Source organism: Schistocerca serialis, chromosome 5 (genome assembly GCF_023864345.2).
Source record: "Schistocerca serialis cubense isolate TAMUIC-IGC-003099 chromosome 5, iqSchSeri2.2, whole genome shotgun sequence".
NCBI lineage: Eukaryota > Metazoa > Arthropoda > Insecta > Orthoptera > Acrididae > Schistocerca > Schistocerca serialis.
This window is the reverse complement of record NC_064642.1, coordinates 498,906,458-498,924,993: the sequence shown is the minus strand read 5'-3', so window position 1 is coordinate 498,924,993 and position 18,536 is coordinate 498,906,458. Positions and strand designations below refer to the sequence as shown.

Sequence of the window (18,536 nt, the reverse complement as noted above, 5' to 3'; positions counted from 1 at the left end):
TCTGGCTACGTTGGCTAAATTATTGAAGGCTTTCCTCATTCACTGTTGCTCAATAAAACTGTCAACTGTTAGTGAACGTTTGCAGCTCTGATGACCTGGTCGTCGACAGACTTAAATATTTATCTTCCTCCTTTTTTTTGGGTATAGGTTTAAAGGATGTCGATTTATCTTTATGTTTTTGGTACAGTTTAGTGCGTCAGGTGCTTAAGTCGATATTCTAAGCCGATCCACATATCAGTGATCTTGTGTGGTACGCTGCACTTCCTTCTTGCCAATATCAGCTGTATCTGAAGTTGCTGTCAAACATCTTACAGGTACCAACTTTGATTCTACACCGAACCGATGTGCACAGCGACTATGTATTTTTACAAGGAAGGATAGTAATAAAGCAATCAGTAGCAGTCTTAATGGTTTTATTATTATTATATCATTTTAATTTTTTATTATTATAATAAAAAGCCAGTGGGATTGCGACTGATTGTTGTATTCCTGTCCTTCCGTATTTGACGGACACACTTTAGCTGGTGGTAGTCAAGTAAGAGCTCCTTCTGTGGTAAGCGGATGTGATGTCACATTGTGGTTGTTGGAAGGAAACGGCACCGCAAGAAACATGGGGGCTTGTTTTTGGCGTCCATATAGACAGCATACAGAGTATTCAAGATAGTGTCGAAATAAACAATTTTTTGTTATTTCTCCGTGACAAGCCTCATAGTTACTGTGAAGTATTTGAAACTTAAAACATATTTTTGTTCGTGGTATGACACGATAAATTCTATGTAAGTATGCTTATTTCGTCGCAATTCACTTCCACGACATCGTTATAATAGGATATTCGTCATCAGCGTCATGGGATTTGAATTTATCGCGTACCTTGATTTGATGCTACCGGCTTGATACAAGGCGGCTAGTTGTGTTCAGATTGGATCAGCAGTATATGTATGTTAATGCAGGCTTCCTCCGCTACATTCCTCACGGGAAGATCACGACTAGAAAACCGATCGAAGCCACAATCATAAAGAAGGTTTCACTCTGTTGATAAACGGATAACAGTTATCATTGCTTCGACACTGCCGATTACACAGCTATTTGATAGCCTGCTTCTAGTTAATGATGTCTTTATTAGCTACGTTTCAGATAACTGTGGTTAAATCTCTGTTGACTAACCTCAATAAAACCGTGTCTGCTACCTGTTTTTGAAGAATGTAAGTTGTGGTGAAATATGTTTCCACGTCAGTAACTCAAGTCATAAATTACCTCATGCAAAAACAGACGTGTAACATAGCGACCTACACCATAGATTCGACTTCTTTAAAGCGTTATTTATCCACCAACTTTTTGTGAGTAAAATTCATAGTGTGGCTTAATTTGACGGTACTGACTATGTACATAGCCGCTTCTGCTATATCCTTCGTTATCAGCGGTAAGAACCGCATATTTTACCCGGATGGGTTACGTACTTTCAAGATGTCCGGATCCTACACTAATTATGGATTTCTTTTCTAGCTTCCATCAGACTTCAATACCCCGCTTCCCTCCGATTCCCAGCGCATTTAATGTCTCGTCAAAATAGTGGGAAACAGAGGTGAACTGTGTCACCACGGCTATTTTAACTACGGAGGAAAACAGTTTCCTTACGCTCCCTGTAAATTATTAGGTTTAAAATGAAGTTGTGAACAACTATTCATTCTGAGGAAGTAATGTGGGAAATCTCCAGAAATACACGACTGAACGGGGCACGCACCAGTAGCCCGTTCATCGGAATAAAGTAATACGATGCGCTCTTGATCCTGATGAGCAGAATTAATTCGTAACTCGCCACAAGCGTGCCCCAGTCCAGAATGTTTCGCGCCGATTTTTAATTAAAATCCGTTCTACATCAACATACACAGTCAGTAAACCTCTCTAGCCATTCACCCTAGCTGCTAATGATATTCCGTGTACATTCCATTCAATATTGCATCATAGCATTATCTGATTGAGGAGATGTGACATGCTAAAGGAGTTTACTATTACCCTTGTTTTCGAATATCACGATATTGAAACGTGCTTTGCAGCCTTAAGTGTACATTACGAAACCTGACTTAAATTTAAATAACTACATTCTCTGTGAGTAAATATTTTCCCAAATTTTTATTTCTGTTTCGTTCATGTAACGTATTTGTGCGACAGAAGTAATGTATAAACAAACTGTGTATTTTATTGCTCTCTCTCTCTTGGAATAAATCCGTATTGTCAGACATACGCAACATGCTCTATTATCCCGGGTTTGGTGAATCCAGAAACTATTTGCACTCAGGACCAGTGTCCCAAATTGCCACACTACTGTTCGGTAACAAATTACACAAGATAGTCAAAAGTCGTAATATTTGACTTGAACAATTGCTGCTTATAAAGTTAATGACTTCTCTCTCCTAGGTAATGGTGCACTGAACAGGACTGTCTTACGTAAGGTGTTGGAATCAGCAAACGCATCTCTTTTTGTTGAAGAGCTCTGCATCACGGTCCTACAACGTTGTGTGTGACAGTAATTATCCAAGTTTATAACTACAGCAGTCTTTATTTCATTACCATTCGTGTTTACTTTTCTTTGTTGTTATTCTGGTCTTCAGTGCGAAGACATATTTACTGCAGTACCCCGCGCCAGTCTGTCAGCGTCCCTTCTTCTGTACTTAACTGTTGAAACCTAAATGGATTTGAACTCAAATAATTTAATCAAGCTTTGGTCTCTCTCTGTCTCTTTGTTCAGCTTTCAAATCGTCGTCTGAGACCTTCAGACTGTTAATACGTGTTTAGCCTGATCTTGAATCATTAAGTTGGGTACGGATGTAGAGGATTCATACTAATTGTTTATGCAGCGAGTTATAACTGTATTATTCATTTTCTTAATTTTTATTTCTTCATGTGACGTACTATGTAACGTCTTGGCTAGTATATCAACCTATTCCACTCTGTAATTTAAATTCTCACGGTGTTTGTCCCCACTCTTCATAAATAAATTACTTTAATGTCATACAAACATCAAAAAATTAACAACGGTGAATTCAAACATTACGTTACGTTTCTTAATCCAGATTGAGTCAAGTACTTCTGTCACTGTCTATGCGAAATGGCGTATACGATAAAACATGTGAGTCATGCTGATTTTGTGAATGATTATTTTATGGTGTACGCCTTTTACTGAGGCTTATCTGTACTTATACGGTACAACATTTGCATAAAGCCATGTGGACACAGTAAGATGACGATGGTAAGTGGCACAATTCCCCTCTTTGGAGGCTGTACTGCCAGCAAACCGTCTGCGGAGCAATTCCCTCGACACTTCTTCAGATGACGTTTTGAGAGTCAACGTAGTGTTGAAGTTTAGAAGGCGCGTGTGCCCGCCAAAACGCACTCAGCGGAGTAAAGTGAGTGTCCTTTTATTTCTGTGGTATGATTCAGCGGGACTCGCCGCCAGCTTGTTCGGTCTGTGTGGAAGCCAAAACGTGTTCCACGGTTAAGAAAAGTGCAGTTTTTTTTCTAAAATCCTAAGTTCTTGTCCAGAAACACTGTCTTTACGTCAAATAAAAAGAGAAATATTATTCACAGTGATAAATCATTGTGTGTGTCTTTGCGGCCAGGTTTTATAAACGGTTTTAATTTGCTTCACATCGACGTTATCGTGTTTCAAAGTCCCAGATATCTAAAACTCACTTTCGACACAGCCCAGTAACGCTGTGCTCAAAACACTGTACTTGCATTCGGGGGCTACTAGGTTCAAATTGCAGTCCAGATTTAAGTTTTCCATTCTCTCCCTAAATAGATTAAGAATGTGACTGAGGAAAATCTTTTTAAAAGAATGCGGCTAATTACCTTCATTATTCGATAAGAACTTAAGTCTCTACTGATCACCTTGTCAATGTGACGATAAACCTTCATTTACTTTTACCACTTTCTTAGGCGACATGGATAACGCATGATGATGTGGAGTCATCCGAGTCAGAAATAGCGGATTTCAGTTCAGCTGATGGAAGAAATGTTCATTACCAGTGTTCGGTCCAATATGGTAATAGAGTATCTGACGTTGAACTCCTCATTTCTAAATTATGGACCCATGTTCAATGCTAAATTCCAAACTTCATTGCAGTGTTTTTTGGAGTGAATAAATGTTATGAACATGTCGCGTGAACTGAAAATTTTTTTCTAGCCCTCTGATCGAAACCCGATATCCTGTTCCCAATGAGTGGTCGTCTATCTCACTAAGTATTTCATTTTATTCAATTTTCTATTCATTTCTTAAATTTGGTAAGATTGTCATCACCAGGCACTCTCGTATATCTAACCAGGTACTTTGCGTGTTTTCCATTACATTAATTACTATAAGTGTATTATAAGTTACAGTTGATATACAACTTATAAAAATTTAGTAATTACTGTAGTGCAGAATAAAACGCAATTCACATTCGTTCTTGAGTATAACATTAGAGACAGATTTTGCTCCTGTATCACCCATGATCGCCCATTGCTAAATCTAACATTCTAGTGTTCTCACTACACGTGATACGTTGGCTTATATCGTAATGACGGAGTTTCGGTAGAACGAGTAACTGCACGCGTTTAAGTTTCACGCCATGCAGAAAGATGTTCCGAAACTTTTTAAAGGCATAGAGGCAAGCATAAATCTTCTTACATATTGACGACAGTATTTTCTGCACAGTTGAAATGCCTATCCAAAGGTACACCCGAGTTTTTCACATTTTGTAATACCGTCGAGAAGAATAGGAAGTGATCTTCCGCAGAAATGAGAAATTAATTTCTGATAAGATGTTAAAATAACTATGGACTTTTTACGCATTCATTTTACTTCCCAATTTTTGCGCCCTTCTTATCACTGAAGACAGGTAATAATTCGTTGGGACGATCGCAATACTGATATCTTCAACTTAGGCATTTAGGTAAAGTTGGAGGTTGTCAGCAAAGAAGTGATACTTGCAGGAGGACAGAACCGAAGCGATGTCATTAATATTCAAGAAGAGTGGGCCAATAAATGACCCCTGTGTCACTTCTAAAAGTACATGAATGCAGGACGACTTTCCGCTCCTGTAGACAACTCGTTGGTGATTGTTTTCGAAGCAGCTTTCAAAGTACATTTGGCAACACAATTACGACAAGCTTTAAAAATTAAATTGTTCATCGTGTTGCCTGATAACTGTATTCAAGTAGTTCACAGAAACGTACATACGCCATGAAATGCTTTATGTCCCAATGATCCACAACATACCTCCAGAACCGACTAAATTCTCATTCATTACATCCATTCTTGATGACAATCTGCAGCTGTGAATTATGCTGTCGGTTTGTATACACTAAGTGACCAGAAGTATTCGGACACCCCCGAATACATACGTTTTTCATAGTAGGTGCATTGTGCTGCCTCCTACTGTCAGGTACTCCATATCAGTGACCTCAGTAGTCATTAGACCTCGTGAGAGAACAGAATGGATTCCGCGGAACTCACGGACTTCTAACGTGGTCAAGTGATTGGGTGTCACTTGTGTCATACGTCTGTACGCGAGATTTCCACACCCCTAAACATCCCTAGGTCCATTGTTTCTGATGTGATAGTGAAGTGGCAACGTGAAGGCAGACGTACATCTCAAAAGCGTACATGCCGACCTCGTGTGTTGACTGACAGGGACTGTAGACAGTTGAACAGGGTCGTAATGTGTAATTGACAGTCGTGTGGAGTGACAAATCACGGTACACAATGTGGCGATCCGACGGCAGGGTGTGGGTATGGCGAGTGCCCGGTGAAAGTCATCTCCCAGCGTGTTAGTTCCAACAGTGAAATTCGGTGGTGTTACGGTGTAGTCGTGTTTTCCATGGAGAGGGCTTGCATCCCTTGTTGTTTTGCATGGTACAGGCCTACAGTGGTGTTTTAAGTACCTTCTTGCTTCCCACTGTTAAAGAGCACTTCGGGGATGGCGATTGAATCTTTCAACACGATCGAGCAGCTGTTCATAATGCACGGCCTGTGGCGGAGTGGTTACACAACAAAAACAACCTTGTAATGGACTGTCCTGCACAGAGTCTTGACCTGAATCCTATAGAACATCTTTGGGATGTTTTGGAGCCGGCCGGTGTGGCCGTGCGGTTAAAGGCGCTTCAGTCTGGAACCGCGTGACCGCTACGGTCGCAGGTTCGAATCCTGCCTCGGGCATGGATGTGTGTGATGTCCTTAGGTTAGTTAGGTTTAAGTAGTTCTAAGTTCTAGGGGACTGATGACCACAGAAGTTAAGTTCCATAGTGCCGGTTGGAGGGATTTAGTATCACATTTGCACATATAAGTTACACAATTCCCTTAAAATCCGGGGAGGGGGCTATGAGCTCTGAGGCCACGTTCAATCACATCGCACATGGGTTCGATCAGGTTTAGATCTGGCGAGTTGGGGATTCAGCACATCAATTGGAACTCGCCACTGTGTTCCTCGAACCACTCCATCGCACTCCTGGCCTTGTGACATGGTGCACTATCTTGTTCAACAATTCCACTGTCGTGGTGAAACATGATCGTCATGGAGGGGGGTACGCGGTCTGCAACCAGTGTACAATACTCCTTGGCCGTCATGGTGCCCACGTGAGTGTTCCCCATAGCATAACACAGCCGCCGCAAGCCTATCTCCGTCCCACCGTAAAGTTGTTAAGGAGCTGTTCCTCTTGAAGACGAAGGATTCGCGTCCTCCCATCGACTTGATGAAGACAGTGTGGGACTCATCAGATCATGCAATACTCTGCCACTGCGCCCATGTCCACTGCCTATAGTCACCTGCCCATTTCAGTCGTAGTTGCAAATGTCGTGGTGTCAGTATTGGCACACGCATGGGTCGTCGGTTGCGAAGGCCCATTGTTAGGAGTGTTTGGTGCACTGTGTGTTCAGACGCACTTTGTACTCTGCCCAGCACTGAAGTCTGATGTTAGTTCCGCTACAGTTCGCCGCCTGTCCTTTTTTACCAGTCTGCTCAGCGTACGACGGTCGGCGTCTGTAATGAGGGGTGGCCGCCCAAACGTACGATATCTGGACATGGTTTCAGCTTGATTTCGTCACGTGTTAAATACACTCACCACAGCACTCCTCGAACATCCGACAAGTCGTGAGTTTCCGAAATGCTCTTGGCGAGCCTTCTGGCCACCACAACCTGTGCCGGCCTGTGTGGCCGAGCGGATCTAGGCGCTTCAGTCTGGAACTGCGCGACCGCTACGGTCGCAGGTTCGAATCCTGCCTCGGGCATGAATGTGTGTGATGTCCTTAGGTCAGTTAGGTTTAAGTAGTTCTAAGTTCTAGGGACTGATGACCTCCGATGTTAAGTCCCATAGTGCTCAGAGCCATTTTTTTATTTATTTTTTAACCACAACCTGCCCTCGGTCAAAGTCAGACAGATCGCGCGCCTTCCCCATTCTACACACCGACGGCACGTTCACTGATACTACATGCTCCGTGCGTGTGTCTGACCAGCAGTCATTCCTCGTCGGATGAGGCTGCTATCGCCTGGAAGGGTTTATATTGACAGTAGGTCGGTGGTTCAAAAATGGCTCTGGGCACTATCGGACTTAACATCTGAGGTCATCAGTCCCCTAGAAATTAGTACTACTTAAACCTAACTAACCTAAGGACATCACACACATCCATGCCCGAGGCAGGATTGGAACCTGCGACCATAGCGGTCGCGCGGTTCCCGACTGTAGTGCCTAGAACCGCTCGGCCACACCGAGCTCGGTGGTCATAATGTTCTGGCTGACGAGTGTATATTCCTGGTCATATGTAAGAACATGAATCTTATCCAGACATCAGCTGCCTACGATCAAATAAAAACTACAATGTCTGTACTAGTTCTATTTACCACAAATGTTTATGGAAATTCTGTGTGTCACATGGTCCTTCGAGAGAACAGCGATATTCCAGAGAATTCCATTGGTATCACTTGCTTCCCAACATCAGCTCGTGGACAAATTTAATGCAGAGCTGCTGCTAGCTGTTTTGCACCAACACACGTTTCGCATTTTTGCTGAATATAGCTGGAAGTGTTCTGAATTGCTAGCAAAATTGGTCGGTAGTGGGTGTGGAGTATTTCAGAAAGCAAATATATGAATAGCATTTGAAGTGACAGTAAAATTATAACGAGGCTCCTGGTCCGAAATGGCCATAACGTATAATTAAATAATTAATAGTACGTAGCATCGTGAGTTGCTATCAATAGAGACGCAGAGTGAACGTACACGCATCAGAATGATGGAAGAGTTGAATGTTGGATAAATAAACAGAGTGTCAGTGCTACGCACCTATCATTTCCGACTGCTGTATGGTAATTCATTTGTGCGCGCTTTATTGATTTCCCGCCCGGGTCGCCTACTGACGGAAGTGAATGTTAGTGGAGCTTCCTGTAACTAAATTGTTTCAAACAGTGTCAAACGGAAATACAAAATTACGAGAAACAACTGTGGCGTGTGGAGGCCATCTGCTTTATGCGTTACCAGTAATTGCGTGTTTCTAAATAGTAATTTCATTGTGTTAGACGAGTTTATCAGTATCTCCATTATGACTTAGCAAGAGCATAGTAAACCAATCTCTCACTCGCTAAAATTTATATCACATGTATACGTAAATTCTTAGCATCTACAGAAATAAATGCGACAAAGTTCCGTTGAAGTTCAATCATTGCACACAAAATCAACCTGAGCGGTTCAGTAATTAGAGCAACGTCGTTTAAGCACCCAATGTAGCAGGTTTAAACACAGCTTTAGAAATCTGAAATAGGCCACTTGCGGTGCATGGTAATAAACGACTGCGTAGCGTAGTCGCTTATTCAACTGAGTAGAATTCAGTGTATTGTGCAGAACCTTTTCAAGATCGATCGCTCAATACTCGATAGGTATTCCGTCGCATAATGTCTGCCTCAAAATTTGTGACCTTTGTTCAAATGGCTCTGAGCACTATGGGACTTAACAGCTGTGGTCATCAGTCCCCTTGAACTTAGAACTACTTAAACCTAACTAACCTAAGGACATCACACACATCCATGCTCGAGGCAGGATTCGAACCTGCGACCGTAGCAGTCGCGCGGTTCCGGACTGCGCGCCTAAAACCGCGAGACCACCGCGGCCGACTGTGACCTTTGTCAATGTGTTGATATAGTGGTGATCCAGTTTCAGCCCAGACACATCTGCGTCTGTTCCTTCACTGTTTAGGATATTTATGAACGTCATTTTCTGCGGGGATGGACACTTGCGGGGAATTGTTTAACTTGAATTTTGGGAATAGAAACAAGGTTGCAACAAAAAAATCAGGTGAATGAAGTTGATATTATGGGGCGTTTGGAAGAAAGAATTGTCATGATGCAATATCCAAGCGTTTCTCCGCTACAGTGAGCGCTTCTTTCCACTGACTGCTTCTTTCCACATGTTTACACATTTTTTGTGTTTGTTGTTGCAAATTTTTTTGAATAATTGTGGTTAATATTTGACAATTGGTACCCACATTTTCATTGCGGTACCCTCGATATTAACAATAAGCATTATGACGAATTTCGAAGCACTGTTGTGATGATTTCCCTGTGTCCATAATAAAAATGATGATATTCAATAGATTGTTCAAAGCATGCGTTATGGATCGCACATAAAGCTTCACGTCTCATCAGTGGTAACAACACTAAAAAAAAAGGGGGGAGGGTTTCACCATTAACACCGTGTAAGAATTTCAGATCAAACTTCCTTCCTTTGCCTCTTCCTCTCGTTTTTCAATGTGTGTCGGACACCTTCTCTGTTCATGCATAATAATTTAACAACAAAACACGCAAGCTCATTCCTCGACGTTTCCGAATTTGCGACGTTTTTCACGATTCCTGATGTGATGTGTGCGGGCCATCTGCTCGGTCGCCCTTTTGCTCACAGTCCTTGCCTTTAGATAAAACTGCTATGTTATTCGAAGACAGCCGCACTCGACAAACACTAGTATCCGTTAGCTTATGACAACTCCTGAAAAGTCTCTGTAGCTGGCTTTTTAGTTTTCACGATGCACTTGATGCTAACTAGCTTATCATTTTAAAAAAAATTTTTTGTGTGTTTTATGAAATTTATCTTATATTTTCCCGCAACAAAATTACTTTTTTTTAGGTAAACTTATTTTGTTAACTCGTCAACCAAACTCACAACAACACATTTCCTTGCAGAAGGTAAGTTGTATAATAATGCAAAGAAAAATCTAAATAACTTCACATTTTATAAGAAAAAAAAAATCACAACAGACATAGAAAGTTTTTAAGTTCAGCTTTCGATATCGTACTCGTTACTTCAAAAGAACAGTAGGTCGACCTCAGTTCCCATAATCGAACCTAAAATGCTCGCATTTAAAGTTGACGAGGCCTTTGCTATTTGTAATTTTGAACACAGTAACCGTGCATGTGATTTAGTGACTTATACCCGAATAAAAGACGCCAGATTGAAATCGTTTCTATCTTACAACTTGTTCTGTTCTATAGATGAATAATTGAGTACACTGTATGTATGTTGCTAAGTTACTTTTCTCAAATTTTGTTGCAGATTAATATATAAAAACTATACAGTTACTTTAAATGGCGACCACGTAACCAAATAATCACAGAAAAACGGATCTTAGCTGTAAATGTTCTAACACGTTCCATGTTATCAATCGTAACCACACTCAAGTCCAGATCCGAAAGCTGGGTCAGCAGCTAAGTACAACACTTACCACTGAAAGCATGTTTATTACAACCACCAAGCACAGCCAGAACGGAACAGAACTAAACTCTTGGAGGAAAAGTGCTTCTATTTACGCAAACAAAAAAGTTTCCATAATATACATACATCACAAACGTAAGAAATTGCGAGAACCTTCCAGAAACGATAAATACTATATTTCAAAAACCAGCGACGCTACACCTACGGCACGCCGTATGCACCACAGCTCACGGCATTGCTCCTGGTCCTGGACCCGGTATTTCAGAAGCTCTCATTGGCACAGACTACAGCACACTGGACCTACATGTCGTCGGAGCAGTCCCCTATACGGCGGCACTGGCGTAAGCGCGCGTTCTGATCATATTGTCATGTCATGTTCAATATGACGAACAACAGTGGGCCCCTCCGATCAAAGCCTCGCGATCATCGAGCAGGTCTTCATTTTGCTTAAACGAAAGCTCCCGTCGTCCGTTTCCACCTCACGGCTTTAGCATAGCTTCATATATATAGGACGCACTTTAGTCTTTTTGATGAAGGAGCACAATCAAATGGCTCTGAGCACTATGGGACTCAACTGCTGTGGTTATCAGTCCCCTAGAACTTAGAACTACTTAAACCTACCTAACCTAAGGACATCACACACATCCATGCCCGAGGCAGGATTCGAACCTGCGACCGTAGCAGTCGCACGGTTCCGGACTGCGCGCCTAGAACCGCGAGACCACCGCGGCCGGCAAGGAGCACAATCGTCGACCTGGTGTGTCACATCCAACGAGTGATGAAGGAGACAATACAGCTCAAAGTAGTCGTTTAGCAACTTTTCTGATGTCGCACCTTCATCATTAGTCGACCCATAAATGCCATGTGCCAGTATCATGACATGGTGTTGAGAATACAATACACAGAATTTGCAAAAAGCTAAACTCGACTGTAGGTAAGGAAGCAGTCACTTTCAGCAATCTTTCTGTTAGTGGAGCAATAATACACCTGAAATATCTGTTACAGGTATAAAACAGTGTGTTTGTATATGTCTATGTCTGGGATCTCCTCCAAAACCTCTGAATAGATTTCAACCTAATTTGGCACAGAAACAGAAGGCCTCACGAGTATTATCTCTGTGTGTAATATAACCTCCTGGCTCCCATAGTACTGGAGATACGAGCAAAAACGTTTTTTACAGCCTCTGGCATATAGGCTGCTCTGCATCGAAGACAGTGTATGGTAGCAGTATCAGCATGCCAAATCAACCTGCTTTACAAAGTGGCATATGTATCAGGGGCAAGAAATTGTTTTCCAGGCTCTGACATGTAGGCTACCCTGCATGACAATCACGTATGGTACTGGTATTAGCCTGATTTATAGAACTGTATTGTACGGGCTACATGTGCCTGTGAGCATGGCTGGGGACAATTGAGATAGAAAGAGGAGAGGATGGACAGAGGAAAGTGGGTGGGGAAATGGACAGGGGTGGTGGTGGAAGGTGTAGAGGGGTAGTGGGTCGGTGGAAAAGGAAAAGAGGAGATGGAGAGAGAGGGGGAATAGCACATGGAAAGAGAGGGAGGAATTGAAGATGGAAAGAGAGAGGGAGGAGGATATGTTCAGTAGAAGGGGGAGAATGTTATGGTCAAACAGCTAGTGTGAGGATAAGGTGGACTGATGGAGGGGGAAGAGTGCAAGAAGGGGAGAGAGTAGGTGTAGTCAATAGATGTGTCAAAAACACATGCAGTCGAAGCCGTTGGAAAAAGGCTAGTTTTTCAATAGAAGTTTCCCTCTGCCATGTCTTAGACCTATTTTGAGGTGATTTTCAAATTAGAGACTAACACTTAAATGTAGATTCTGGATGCTACAGTGCTCTACTACACAATGTGAATTTAAACGTCTGCTGCATGGTCCAGTACTATAACTTCTTTCATATATTTAAATTAAGAACTTGTTTTCTCAGGAACAGTTTACTTTGTGCACAATAAAGGTTAGGATCAAGGATGTACACTCCTGTAACTCTGATACTTAGCTTCCGACTTTGCCAATATACAGAGAGGTGATAGAAGTCAGTGTAAGGGCACATTAAAGCTTTGTTTAAAGTATTACATAACAGCAGATGAGCGATATAGGAGGACGAGCAGTGACTTTTTCCAAAGTAGTTGTTTTTCTCATAACGTAAATATACAGAGTAATCTAGAAATAATTACCATAACTGTTAGTTTCACATTTGCGCTAGTTATAATTTGTTCTTAGTATACTTTGCAGAAGAAGCCAGCTGTAGTTGCTTGTTAACGTAGGCCTATATATCGACTCGGCCAACATCCCCGAGGTTTCCCTTCATGATGTGATTTATGGAGAGAGATAAGTCACTCAATGAAAAGTGATTTGAACTGAAACAGTCAGTTTATTAATAACCAATGGGAGCGTTGCTACATGGCTGCTGTTTCCGGTATGTAGCGTTCGGAGCCAGATTTAGCCCATAAAAAAGACAGAAGGAGGAGAATCGTCGTAAATTTCCCAAAGAACATTGATATTAACGGCTGCAGCGGTCCCGTCCCCAGCTGCGCTTTCTCTCCCCCATCTCTACTTTTTTTTTCTTTTCTTTTTTTTTACCAAAAAGTCCAGTAAGCCTGTTCTGCGAAACGAATGGGAACAGTACGTCAGACGGCGGGCTAGGCGCAGCGATTTTCGTGCGAAATGGAGACAGATCTGCAGTACGCACGAGGCGTCGTACCGAGCAGCAGTGACGCCTACGGTGGTATGACTGGCAGCAACGCCCTCCGAACTCCGCCCGAGGCAGCTAATATACGGCCGCACGTCGCCCGCGGGGAACGCCCCTCCAGTAGTGCCAACCGCCCGCCGCTAAACGCCTGCCCACTCGTATTGAATATCGTGAAATATCGCGGCCCATTTGTAAAGCGGCCCGCCCGTCCAAATAATAACAGCCGTTGGTAAGCCACAATTAAGGTTCCGGCGGTTTGGTGCGCACACAATTGAGAGTCCCAGCGCTTCCCGACCAGGCCAGCCGTGACCTGTGATCTGTGTGTGTGTGTGTGTGTTTTGCGCGTTTCGGCCGGTATTCGACGCGAACCAAACAGATGGCGCCGGTCTAAATATGTTGTATAGCTTCATAATCGCGTTAATGCGCCACCGATAAATTGCTTGTGAAGCGGATGAATTGGCCAGATAGCAAATGTGTATGTGTATGATGGGGGAAGGGGAGGTGGTGTAGGGCAGCCATCCAATAACAGATATTCGACTGTGCCATTGAATCCTGAGTTCGAAACTCGGGCAAGCTACAGTATTGTCCTCTGCAGAATACGAAACGTTATGTATCATCGGCAGCGTACAGGTGACCAATTTGTGTGGAAGATCCGTTGACCGGCTACTGTACACACATGTTATTGCCATGAGAAACAGCCCAAAGAAAACGCTCAGTAACTCGCGAAAAAACTGTTTAGAAAAATTCCAAGAACCGTTCTTCAGGTCGGATTCTAGGAATATTTTTCAGTTTCCGCGTAGTCCTGACGGCCGAAACCGAATAACAACGCCAGAGCTCAAACAACAGGAGCAATAAACGAAATTTTCACAAGTATTATTGATTGGTTCACGGCAAACGGTCTAGCACTTGGAAGTAACGCAGTCCATTCAATTTTGTGCAAGGTAAGATATATCATCATACGTAACAATATGCAGGAAAGGAAATTTCATAGTATATTGATCGGAACTTGAATCCACCAACATTTGTTGCACGTACACTCCTGGAAATTGAAATAAGAACACCGTGAATTCATTGTCCCAGGAAGGGGAAACTTTATTGACACATTCCTGGGGTCAGATACATCACATGATCACACTGACAGAACCACAGGCACATAGACACAGGCAACAGAGCATGCACAATGTCGGCACTAGTACAGTGTATATCCACCTTTCGCAGCAATGCAGGCTGCTATTCTCCCATGGAGACGATCGTAGAGATGCTGGATGTAGTCCTGTGGAACGGCTTGCCATGCCATTTCCACCTGGCGCCTCAGTTGGACCAGCGTTCGTGCTGGACGTGCAGACCGCGTGAGACGACGCTTCATCCAGTCCCAAACATGCTCAATGGGGGACAGATCCGGAGATCTTGCTGGCCAGGGTAGTTGACTTACACCTTCTAGAGCACGTTGGGTGGCACGGGATACATGCGGACGTGCATTGTCCTGTTGGAACAGCAAGTTCCCTTGCCGGTCTAGGAATGGTAGAACGATGGGTTCGATGACGGTTTGGATGTACCGTGCACTATTCAGTGTCCCCTCGACGATCACCAGTGGTGTACGGCCAGTGTAGGAGATCGCTCCCCACACCATGATGCCGGGTGTTGGCCCTGTGTGCCTCGGTCGTATGCAGTCCTGATTGTGGCGCTCACCTGCACGGCGCCAAACACGCATACGACCATCATTGGCACCAAGGCAGAAGCGACTCTCATCGCTGAAGACGACACGTCTCCATTTGTCCCTCCATTCACGCCTGTCGCGACACCACTGGAGGCGGGCTGCACGATGTTGGGGCGTGAGCGGATGACGGCCTAACGGTGTGCGGGACCGTAGCCCAGCTTCATGGAGACGGTTGCGAATGGTCCTCGCCGATACCCCAGGAGCAACAGTGTCCCTAATTTGCTGGGAAGTGGCGGTGCGGTCCCCTACGGCACTGCGTAGGATCCTACGGTCTTGGCGTGCATCCGTGCGTCGCTGCGGTCCGGTCCCAGGTCGACGGGCACGTGCACCTTCCGCCGACCACTGGCGACAATATCGATGTACTGTGGAGACCTCACGCCCCACGTGTTGAGCAATTCGGCGGTACGTCCACCCGGCCTCCCGCATGCCCACTATACGCCCTCGCTCAAAGTCCGTCAACTGCACATACGGTTCACGTCCACGCTGTCGCGGCATGCTACCAGCGTTAAAGACTGCGATGGAGCTCCGTATGCTACGGCAAACTGGCTGACACTGACGGCGGCGGTGCACAAATACTGCGCAGCTAGCGCCATTCGACGGCCAACACCGCGGTTCCTGGTGTGTCCGCTGTGCCGTGCGTGTGATCATTGCTTGTACAGCCCTCTCGCAGTGTCCGGAGCAAGTATGGTGGGTCTGACACACCGGTGTCAATGTGTTCTTTTTTCCATTTCCAGGAGTGTATAACTGGTGAAATTGGTAATGAAAGTAGTAACCAATCCGTGATATCACAGAGAATAATTTTAATGAGCAAATGAAAACATAGACACGGAGTATTCATTACAAAGTAACCTGCTGTAAAGATGATATCTGGTGTCTACTCTCAAACTTGGGGTAGACAACTGCTTAAAAAAATAGGAATACGAACAACGGCCTCACAGTACATTCCGTTTCATACGGAGTTTCTTATTAAGAATCAGATACACTTGAAAAATAGTAATAGTCTTCTTAAATATAACTTTAGGAACAGAAATTCCCAACTTAATTTTACTTTTTCACATAAAGGAGTCACATATGCAACCATTACAATATTTGGCAATTTCACATTTGAATTAAAGGTGCTGGCATGTAATGGAAGCTTTAAGTACAGAAGGAAATCATCTCTGCTTCCTAACTTCTCCTTCTCCGTAGATGAAAATCACAGTAGATGGTATTAGTATGACTGGATTACATTTTTCGTACCTTGCTGTAGATGTGGATTTAAAACAAATCTGTTTATATAGATTTGCAGCATGTACCACGTATTCACAGAAAAATATCTCTTATACATAAATCCTCTCACGCTTACGGCGATTTGTCCCGATTATGATCCATGGAACGTACAAAAAACTAAATTAAACTCTCCTGGAAGCATGTAAGCAGTCATTCTGCTCAGTACCTCTATGAACGGAACAGTAACGAATCTCAGTATCCGTTACAATAGAGGGCACTTACTACCACGTGTCCTTATGTGATTTCCAGAGTACAAATGAACACATCTGTGTAGATTCAGAACGCTAAATCATTCTGTTCGCAAAGTGAATTAAAACATCTGCTCTATGAGCAAATACTTCAGTTTCTTACACTGATTTAAACTGCAAAACTTCTTCTGTCCATAACTGATTACTTTGTACTTAATTAATGTTTCGTGTGTTGTTATATCTGAAGTATTGTAAGACATTACACTATTTTAAAACTATATTTTCGGCGTCACAGAGCAAACTACGATTTGAAATTTTGGAAATTTTTTCGTAACAAAGACATATTAGCTTGCACAAGGAGATACTCATACTTGAAAGTAGAGGCTTTCTTCCTAACAAAAGAAATATGCGTGCTGCATACGAAATACGTTTTTCCGTTTCTAAAGTTTGCAACTTCTGTTATAACCTTTTAATGAAATTCATCATAATTAATGACATGGAAGCAAAATTACGATAGTTGCACGTAATGTATTGACTCGATGATACTGAAAATATCCTTTCTTAAAATATTTTGTCAGAATTTTGCACTGTTATTTACAAACAAACGGATTTTTCTGAAAGTAATATCAATAGACATCGTGCTTTTGTGCAAGCAGAACATTTCTTAACTTTTCTTCAAATCTTCATGATCAGTAGAGATCGTTTACTAATTTCCTGTAGGTGTTCCGTCGTACTTGTTCACTAGCGCCAAAAAGAGTACACGGAAAGTCAGTATATCAATTATAATTTTACCTTGTTTATTCAAGTAACGAGAAAGCTTATAATATACGATCCTTAGATATGCTGTCAGATTTGGAAAGACCACACAATTTTTTTTACAGGTAATAATACAAATGTTGATCTGGAGATAGCTTTGATACTCTTTATAACATCCGTCACCTTGCGTTATTGGCACCAAATTGAACTGCAGTGGGGGAATCTCTACTCGCACTTTAATTTCGAAAAAGGAGGTCAGCATTTCTCGACTGCACATTGGCAGTCTGTAATACAGGGCGTACGTGATATTGCACTCCGCAGAGAATATGAGGTCGGTAAGGGCAGAGGCTGCAGTCAAATTGCTTTTATTTCGCTGTACTTTCAACATCTTTCCTACTTCATACTGAAGTTGTACTGCGCTTCGCAGTATATGCATATCACAGCTCCATAAATAATGGCTTCTTTTATTGAACGAGGTCAGTACTTGACCAAAAGGAATACAGTGCTACGGAGGAGTGCTCGGAAAAGCAATAAATCTTCTCGACATATGACTGCTGGGAATCTCAGACTGACGTAACTCGGCTGCTGCATTAAAAGTACGTTGGTCCGTTATTTTGCAAAATAAAACGTTCGTCACTACGAGCGATAAAACCAGACATGTATTGCACAAATGCAAACCACATCTCTCTTTCGATCATAATTCGCAGTCCACTGTTAACCGGTAGTGTGTAGACTCACGTGTAACATACACTACTGGCCATTAAAATTGCTACATCACGAAGATGACGTGCTACAGACGCGAAACTTAACCGACAGGAAGAAGATGCTGTGATATGCAAATGATTAGGTTTTCAGAGCATTCACACAAGGTTGGCGACGGTGGCCACACCTACAACGTGCTGACATGAGGAAAGTTTCCGACCGATTTCTCATACACAAACAGCAGTTGACCGGCGTTGCCTGGTGAAACGTTGTTGTGATGCCTCATGTAAGGAGGGGAAATGCGTACCATCACTCCGACTTTGATAAAGGTCGGATTGTAGCCTATCGCGATTTCGGTTTATCGTATCGCGACACTGCTGCTCGCGTTGATCGTGATCCTATGACTGTTAGCAGCATATGGAATCGGTGGGTTCAGGACGGTAATACGGAACGCTGTGCTGGATCCCAACGG

The 18,536-nt window shown here is 43.0% G+C and overlaps 1 protein-coding gene across 2 annotated transcripts in view; it reads left to right on the top strand.

Annotated features, from left to right (window-relative positions):
- LOC126480688 (irregular chiasm C-roughest protein) overlaps nt 1-18,536 on the top strand; it is a 1,491,349-nt gene that overhangs the window by 1,294 nt on the left and 1,471,519 nt on the right. The window lies entirely within an intron of this gene.